General features: G+C 37.3%; 1 long non-coding RNA gene across 1 annotated transcript; it reads right to left on the reverse strand.

Moving 5' to 3' along the window:
• Positions 1–1,857: 1,857 nt before the first annotated feature.
• LOC120295412 lies at positions 1,858–2,434 on the reverse strand. Its single transcript, XR_005552775.1, has 3 exons — positions 2,345–2,434; positions 2,003–2,249; positions 1,858–1,937 (listed from the first exon to the last, which is right to left on the reverse strand). It is a non-coding gene; the product is annotated as an uncharacterized LOC120295412 (long non-coding RNA).
• Positions 2,435–9,967: the final 7,533 nt, after the last annotated feature.

Here is a 9,967-nt window from a genome sequence, read left to right on the forward strand (position 1 = left end):
GATTTTTTCGTTGAACTATGCATAAGTTTAAATAATTCAATGCAAGTCCTATCTCTATAACCTGCTGTATCCCTTTCGATGACATAAAAATGGCAAGGACTAGTGGCTTAGAAGAAATTTTGAAGATGGATTAGTATAACTTCCTCTTTTACTCATGTCATCTCCTTAGATAGATGTTATCAAATCACTAGTAATCAACTTGCTATCTGAATAATATCGTGGCAAATATGGCTTGTGTAACAAATAGAAAAGTTGTATGGGTCGTGCATCGCACATAAAAAAGGACGAAACAACCCATTGAATCATTTTTATCGGTTCTTAGATGCTAATCAAAATATGAGAGAAGGGAACAAGTTTGACTTTAAGGAGGAAAAGAGGGAACAAAAAAAGCACAGGCAAATCCACAAATGAATCAATCACCTTCTTCGTTTTACCGCTTATTTCATTTGGGAAAAGAGGACTCCAGAAAAAAGAAGCAATTGCGCATGTACTTGGAGAACCGCAATGAGGCGGGCCAGGACAAGGGCGGGGCTTTATCCCAAAGAAAAACTTAAAAGTAGTGAAGAAGTTCCATACCCGCCTCATGCCTCATGTAGGACAAGTTTCTCTTATCCCATGACCATTCTCCCGATATTATCAAAATTAAAAAAGAAAAAAAAAAGGATAAGGACGATTCATGATTGTAAGAAGATAGAGACGACAAAAAGAGGAAATGAATGAATGCCACGGGTAGTAAAAAGATAATAACATGTGCCAGAATGGTTTAAATAACTAGAGGTAACGACGTGTCAATTTTGGATTACTGTCAAAGTTAGTGCTTTATTTTTGGTATGCTTGGAACTTTGGGCTAAATCCCTACTGTTTGTGCAAAATTAGCTGTGTTTATTAATTAAAGTTATTGAGGTTAAATGAGGAGATAATAGAGGAAATAACACTTCAACTAGAAAATCTTAGGAGGAATAAAGAAAGAGCAAAGGAAAAGATGGCTAGCCATATCTATTCACTCACCCTGGCCTGGACGTGGAGCATAAAATGTTACCTATGGCGTCACAAAATCCATCCATCATGGGTTTTCACTCATTATTTGGAGCTAGAAGATGGATATCCTCTTAGATCGATAAAAGAGCCATCCTAAGTGTACGTCCCCACCAGTTTTCGCCAACACAAGTCCTCGGCAAAGGGCCAACAGCCGCTCTTGCGACCACCACCTATTCCCCCTTTCTTTCTGAAGGTCACGCTGTCAAATTGGAGGATGCTCACCTCTCACGGGACAACAAATCTCTGGTTACCTGAGACAGGTGACCTCCCTCTAATCAAAATATCCAAGGTCGCATACATCGTAAAACTGTATGTTTTCACACAGAGCACTGATATTAATATTCGCGATGTGATCACAGTAACAGGAAAATGTCTTCATATTTACCTAAAGCCCACGGTCACCACGTCAAAAGACGCTCTTATTTGACATAGAGACAGCTATTTTTAAATTTTTTAAGGAAGCTCAATTCTGATGCACTCGGTAACGCGTGATGTACTCAATGCGTCAGATAATGCCATTTATCTTCTGCATAGAAACATCAGTGAGAAGGATATAGAAAGTTTCATTTTGAATTTTTTCCAAGCAAGGACCGTGGAAGAAATAGTGGGTGAAAGTATGAATAGTTGATTTGCTCCTACACCAAAAAGAAATCAAATTATATATTCTCAAAATAAGCTAAGACAGTATTTTTTTAGTCAAGCATTCCACGCAAAATGAAAGAACTTACCAACCAAAATCTCCATCAATGTGATAGATTAGCAGTGCACCTTGTCCATATCCACTGCCCTTCTTGCCATTACCATGATAACCCTTGGGCATGAACATTTATAACTCCCACCAATGTTGTGGCATTTTCCCTGACATGGGTTATTCTTTGGATCCGCACATTCATCAATATCTACAAAATTAAGCACCCACATCAGATCCGAAGTGCAAAACAAAAAGTTGATTTTATCAACGTACCTTGACAACCAAGGTAAGGATTGCCTTGGTAACCTTCTAAACAAGTACACTTGTACCCAGATCCGTTTTCGGCATCATTGCAAGCAGTGTTGTAGGCGCACATGTAGCTCGTGCTGTTCTTCTTGGCATCCTTGCATGTTTGATTCCCTATTGCCCAATCGAGAACTAGAGGGTACGTTTAAATTTAAGCTGCTTAAGGTCGCCAACCGAAAAGTTGTAGGATCCAATTTCTGTGACAAAAGCATAGCTGCAAGGGTTGAAAAGCCAAGACATCAGAATGATTGGAAAAGTGCGTAATTGAGATATCGTAGCCGAAGGAATTCTTAGGGATGCTCATCTCACAGCAACCGATACCGGTACACGACCCATTGCTGACGTCCCAATCGCTGACGTCCCAATTGCTGCTACACGAAGACATACACCCGAAAGAGAGTTTCCATGGCGATCCCGATCTTGAAAGGAGGCTAAGGTGTCGCAGCCAATGGCAGTGAACTTGTTCTTGGTGCTGGACAAGGGAATTTTAGCTAGGCAACCCACGGAGTTGCTGCTTGAAGAACCGTCGTACCCAGAAGAGTTATAGCAATCTCGACTGACCAAAGCGTTTATGCGCAGCTCGTGGTCCTCGATAAATGTTGAGTATTTCATGTTACTACTTCTGTTCCTCATGTAAGCAACAGGGGGGATTGGTAGAGGTACACTCGACTCTAAATGAGGAAAAGTGAAGCGGCAGTGGGGATCGCTGTCGTTCGGATCGCTCAATCCGAAAGTTATGGAATCGAGAGGTTTCCACGGGAACTTTGGCATCCGGGCTTAGTCATTGAATCATTAGCTTGTGCTAGGTGATTGTGGTATAAGCCCAATAAAGCCCCAAGCACCGCAGCTTTCAAGAGAAGCTTATGGATGACCATGGTTTCTTCCCTCAACTCTCTTCATATACATGTAAGTTTCTGGATGATTTAACATGAGGATGGTGTGGGTATATAAGGAGAAGTAAGATGTGTCTTTTCGTTTTTGTCTTCGTTCTTTTTCTCTAGTTATGGGCTAAGTTCAAGTTGCGTAGTGGACCCCAGCTAGTCGAACCACTTACATGGGACGATCAATGATAATTTCCCGCGTGTCGAAGTCTTGTGCAGCGCAGTGCTCGTACCATTTTCCAAACGCATTATCCATCTGAGGTCATTTATATAAAGAGATGGTCCAAAACTCCTTTATGATAGCTAATGTAAATTTGACTTACTTTTCTTTAATCTCTGCTGTGCTCATCGAGAAGGCGAGCTATTCTAAGCCATAGACAGGACTACTTTTTGACAAAATAGGCTGCTACTTTTCAAATAATCTCTAAAGAAATCTCGGATTCTGGAGTTTAAAAAATATCTCCTCAGCAGGAAGAGCATCTGCTCCTCTCCTTTCCCAGTCGAATTCTGATACACAACTGGTCCCCACCAATCAGTGATAGAATTATCTTCATCAACTATAAACTAATAGAATTATCTTTAATAATTAATTTAATCATATCTGAATAATTTAAAATTCAAAGGAATGAGCCCTTTAATATTCAAATACTTTTACATATATTGTCATCCCATGGAAAAAAGGCCAAATACAATCCCAACGAAGAAACTTAACAATAAGAGAGTTTTGCATTTAAAAGTCTTGACCTTCCTGCGTCGTGCATGTCAGAAAATAATTTTTCCCAAAATGAAATTTTTAGAATAGAATTCCTTTGACAATTGAAATGATAATCGAAATAGACAAATCATTTCAGCTATTGTTTCCTCTTTTTCTTCCGATTTTTAGTAAATTATACCCATATAAAAAAAAAAAAAAAAAAATCCATAAAATCTTGTTTGATTAAGCCAATTTCACCTGGTGACTCCATGTTAGTTCATATTTTGTTTTATGTTGTTTCTCTTCTTCTTTCTTTTCAGTCATGATTCAGATCATTACTCCTAGAAGACAGAAAATCACCTTCATCAAGGACACTAAATTGAAATGAATTTGAATGAATCTTGATATCTTATCTGTGGTTGAAATGATGAGTGGTAGTTATATATCTTGGATAATAAACATATTCCTACATTCAAATTTCCAACAAAAAAATTGTAGCTAGAGGAAGTAATAGGTTTGCAAATCATGTTATAGGCTAAGATGAACAATTCACAGAATCAATTTCTTGTATTTATTTAGAATATCACGGTCACATGAGCTAAAACTTGGAAATAACATAAGTTTGTGAGAGATGGCGTTGGATATGAGAGTTTGAAATTACAAATTAAGATGCCAAGAAATTTAAAAAAAAAAAAAAAAAAAATCATTGGTTCATCATGAAAATTTATGTTTTAACCCCAGTCAAAATCGTTAGTGGAACCTTACCAAGAAAAAAACATCATTGGCGGAATATTCGGAAAAGCGTCTTTAGTAAAAAAGACATGCTATATGGACCATCTTCGAGGCACACCAAAATTGACACCTTTTCCATGGAATTTCATACTAAATTGTTTGAAATTTGACGTGGAACAGCTTTTATAAAGTCCTTTGTAGATATATTTCTACTTTAATTTTCCTATTAGAGTTGTAAATTTATCGTTCTATGACAGTACCAATTTTACCTTATTATATTGAGCGAAAAGAAAATTGCAGCTATTTTTTTATCATGCATCAGGAAGTTGAAAAATTAATATTAATCAAACTATCTTCTTTATCAGGAATCCCAATTTTAATTTTCCTTCATTTCACTTTGCGTTAAAATAACGTTTACGCATGAGCAGTGGAATCCTTAGTACAAGTCACTATTCACGTTTCAAATCAGTTTGAAAATTCATACAACCGATTGTTCCATACACAGTGAATCACGTTCTAGTAAACGAACCTCGGATTTAGGATCTGACAAATCATTAAACTCACAGGCCTTCAAATCGTAGAACATCATTTATTTTGGTGCTGTGGCTTTTCAGGTCAAGATCAACTTCGTCTCGCCGGTGTGTTCGAGTAGTAGACACATTAGCTGGCTATGCAAGTTGTTGCTTTGCTTTTCAGGTCAAGGTCGACGTCAATTGCATCCGATGCTTCAGACAAGGAAGATCACTGAGTATATCTTTGTTTTAAGCTGAAGCAGCAAAAAGTTGCTTTTCTTTATAGAGTTCTAATCAAGAGAAATGGTGATAGAGATTTTACTTTAATTTTTCCAAGTGTTATTTAGTTAAAATCAGGCATGGCTACTAATCGGGAAAATAAAAAAGGAGGAAAACCATAGGATCTTATTAGTTTTATTAACTGCAACAACAAAGTATGTATAGATTAATAGACTATACATTATTATTTAAGCATTAACCTAATCAATCAATGTTACTATTATATTTAGTGATAAGTTTCTTCTTTCTAATTAATGAAAAGAATAGCGAGAATAAAGATCATCACTCCTATCAGGTGAAGAAGTCCTCTTCATCAAGGACATAGGGTAAAATGGAATTGTATGAATCTTGGAGACTATCTTAACTGTGGATGAAATAATGGGTGGTGACTTACATATAATGTGTAACCACAAATTAATATATTTTACATAAAAAATTCCAATCAAAAATTTTATCAGAGGAAGCAAACAGGTTGGCCATGCAAGTCGTTTCTTTGCTTTCAGGTCAAGATCAACGTCAAGCGTGCATGGACGGTTTGTCTGAAGGGTAGCCAGCCAGGCAAAAGGCATTTCACCCTATCTACCCACCCCAACGTGGAAGCTATTATATCTACCTACCTACATGATAAATTCTGACGTAGTGTCTATCTTCATCATCATGAGGCTCTCTAATACCAACCATATCTTTTCTTCCTAATGCACAAATGGTCTTGTCAAGACTTCTTTAGCATAGAGAGAAGATATGTCAATTGCATCCGATGCTTTGGACAAGGGAGCAACGAAACTTGCTTTTCTTAAGAGAGTAAAAAATCAAGAGCAATTGTGACGGGTATTTTACCTTAATTTTTTCTTAATGTTATTTAGTTAATATCAAGTATGGCTACTAAATGGAAAACGAAAAGATCAAAGGATTCTTTTTAGTTTTATTAATTGCTACAACAAAGTATGCATTCCTCAATAAACTAAACACATCAAATATTGAAGTGGTAACCTAATCAATTAGTGCTACCGTTAGCTGATAACTTGTTTCCATATTAGTTCATATGCTTTTGTTGTTTTCTCTTTTTGCCTAGCCAAATGATTCAGATAATCACTCCTGTAGACTAGGAAGTCCTTCATCAAGGACGGTAAGGGTGAAATGGATTCGATGAATCTTGGCAATAGTCTAGCTGTGGATGAAATAAGGAGTGGTGAATTATATACCTTGTCACATGGATCAATTTCTTGAATCTGTTTAGAATTTCACAATCCACCGGGACCAAAATTTGTAAATAACATAATTTTGAGAGGGACATGTTGAATGGAAGCTTGAAATTACAGATTAAGATCACATAATTAATAACAACAACAACAACAACAACAACATAGGGTCATCATGCAAATTTATGTTTCTACCTCAGTCAAATCGTTAAAGGAATTTATAAAAGTGTCTTTAGTAAAAAGATATGCTAAATGACCTACCTTCGAGAGGCACACCAAAATCGACACTTTTTTAATGAAAGTTCATAGAAATTGGTTGATATTTAACATAGAGACAGCTTTTACAGTCTTTTGTCGATATATTGCTACTTTAGTTCTCTGATAAGAGCTTCCAATGATGACAGAACCATTAAGAAGAGAATTTCATTGCTAATGTTCTCTTTGGAGGAGAGATGTCTTGTTAAAGAGATAGTCTTTGTCCACCCTTTACCTTAATATATTCGGCGAAAACTTTAACTACTTTGCTATATCCACCAAGAAAGTTGAGAAATCAATATTAATCAAACTATGAACAAATTGAATCCTTCGTTTACTTTTGTCTTCGTTTCATTTTAAGTTAAGTTAGTTTCGTTACACGTATAGGAGTTAAGTTAGTTTCGTTACATGAACAAATTGAATCCTTAGTACAACCCTCTACTCACATTTCAAATCAATTTGGGAAATTTCTAAGGACCGATTGTAACATCACAAACGTGAATTGCGTTCTCGATCAAAATCCTCGGGTGAAATCGGCAAATCAATAAAGCTCCACGAGGCCTTGAGACCGTGTAGACATTAGAGGTGCGCATGATTAATAACGCTTCTTAGGTTCAGAAGAAGTTTTTTTTTTTTTTAGTGCATTTCATTGGGAAAACAATTTTTGAGTAAAAGAATGCATTTGTAACTATACAAAATTTCTACTCTTGGAATAGAAAAAAATAGAAATGTGTTTGGTAACGCAATAGTTTCTTTTTCTTAAATTCATTTTTATTCTTGCTCACGGATCATGACCATAACCGCCGCCATCGCCGCTCGCCGCCTCTCGCCGCAAACGCTACGGCGCGCTTGGTGGTGGCCGAGCATCGGCGGCGGAGGGCGGGAGGCGGCGGCAGTGCTGCTTGGGTTAGGTGGCTCAAGCGGTTGGAGAGGTAGGCGCTAGGAAGAGAGGGAATAAAGAAAAATAAAAAAGAAAATTGCTTATTTCTAAAAGTATTTCAGGGAATAGTAATCTTCTTTTGTTTGTCGTTTTGCTCCAAAATCTATTTCAGGTTAACTTTCTATTCGGAGAATAAAAAAAAATTTGGCATTACCAAGACAAATTTTTGTTCTTTTTATTTGTTCAGTGAACAAAGAATAGAAATCGGAACAAATAAATAGTCTCATGCGGGAGCCTAGCTGGCCATGCAAGTCGCTGCTTGGCTTTTCAGGTCAAGGTCAACATCGTGTCACATGGCGTTCGGATCGTAGAGATATGAGTTGGCTGTGCAAGTCGTTGCTTTGCTTTTAGGTCTAGGTCGTAGTCAATTGCATCTAATGCTTTGGACAAGGGACAGCACTGAATATATCTTTGTTTAAAGCTGAAAGAACAAATAAAAAGCTGTTTTCCTTTAGAGCACGAAAATCAAGAGCAATAGTGCTCGATTTTTCACTTTTAACTTTTCCGATCTTATCTTGTTAAAATCAAGTATGGCTACAAAACGAAAATTTTATTTTTTAAAAAAATCAATGGATCTTTTTGGTTTTATTAACTACTACGGCAAAGTATGTCTAGGTCACTAAACTATACACAATTAATATTTAAGTATTAACCTAATATTAATGCTACTATTAGTAGGATAAGTTTATTTCTCTAATCAAAGTACATAACGGTGAGTAAAGCTATGTTGTGATGGGGTTATACAATTTCATTCTAGTCATTTTGCTACTCATATATTAGATCCTATCATTCCAACAACATTGAAGCCATAGGTGCGATGCATTCAAAATTTTCTTTGCTCGCCCAACAAAACAAACCAAACCATTTGTTTTCTATCATTGTACTCTATTTCTCGTCGGAGAAAATAACTACCTATAGGAATCTATTATGGTAACATATATAATCCTACAATCGGATATGTGGTGTCTGTCTCATTTCTTGCGCATTTTATAATAACCACTGAGTAAAGTCAATTTAGTAAGTGACCATCAAGTTAACGATATCTTATGACTCCTGACAGCATCCACTCTATTAAGTGGCTATCAAATTTCATCTAGATTGGTTCTTTCTTTTCACTTTAGATAAAATCACTCAACATTATAGTTAACGTCTCAATACAATTATAATATGTTAACATGATTAAATTTGATTGATGTGCGACAAATTCATCTTTTGGAATACATCAAAGTTTCATGCTATATTCTATGTTCTATTTCTCAAAATAATAAATAACTCTAAATTCAAGAAAAGCAAGAAATAATATGGATAACAACATGAGTTAATGGGGATAATCGGCTCTAGTCCAGTCCTACCCAAGAACTAAGAATCGGACCAGGAGGATCGATTCCTAGTTTTTGGAATCAGAGACGGGCCAGCTAGTCCTGGAACTGATCCCTTCAAATCCCGAGTGGTCCAATGGAATTGATGGAGAGAGGATTTTTTTTTTTGTGCAAAATTTGTATGCTCTCAAAATTTCTTGTCCAACTGAGCCAAACGGACGCTTATATATGGGAAGAGAGAAACTAGAAAGAGACTGGATTCTGTTACGGCGTTGTCTATGCATGTGTTTGATTCCCTTAATTTGCCTCGCTAATGCGGTCGTAATTTTCGTTTGCAGACGTGAGGAAAAAGTCGGAAGAGAGAGAGCTAGCTTTCATTTTTAGTGACATGAGCTTTCCTTTTGTTGTGGGCTTTACTCTTTCTAGGCTCACCTTATTTCTCCACCAAGTGAGCTGTTATTCTTGTTGGGCTCATTACGGCCCTACTTTTCTATCCCATTGAATTGTTGTTTGGAGATTATTTATCTGTTTCAGCATGTTGCACTAAAATGAATGGATCGTGATATGTCTTGAGACGTTGCTAGTGTCGACCGCAGAGGGATGAGTACACGCTCGAAGGATCGGGGCGGCCTCTCCATCCAGGTTGATCCATTGCTCAGCCTCGTTGGGGTCTCTAGGGCCAATGAACCTCGGAGGATAGATATTCAAGAATCGCCCACAAAAAATCCCTTTTGCACAAAGCAGTCGTTGCGGTATTGGTAGTGGTGGCGTTGGCACCTCCTAAGGGAGCGGCTTGCGCCTCGGCATTGCGCTTGTTGGTTCATGAGATCGCCGACATTATCGGAAAGCTTGCAAGATTCCATCGACGCGAGGAACCAAGTTCGAGTTCGATATAGCTCAGGGCGGGTTGGGATATCAAAGCGTGGCGCACGGTGGCTTACTTGCCATAGCCAGTTTCTCATCAATCTACTTTCTTATGACGAGTCTTTCGATGCTAATCCAGGCTTTTCCAAATCAACTTAAGAGGCATTCTCAATGTGAAAATCAAATGTATTGCTTATGACTCACCAGGTCAACTTAGCAATCAAGCAAAACATGCCGGGATTATCAAAACAGCTTTC

The sequence above is a fragment of the Eucalyptus grandis genome, chromosome 7 (genome assembly GCF_016545825.1).
Source record: "Eucalyptus grandis isolate ANBG69807.140 chromosome 7, ASM1654582v1, whole genome shotgun sequence".
Taxonomy (NCBI): domain Eukaryota; kingdom Viridiplantae; phylum Streptophyta; class Magnoliopsida; order Myrtales; family Myrtaceae; genus Eucalyptus; species Eucalyptus grandis.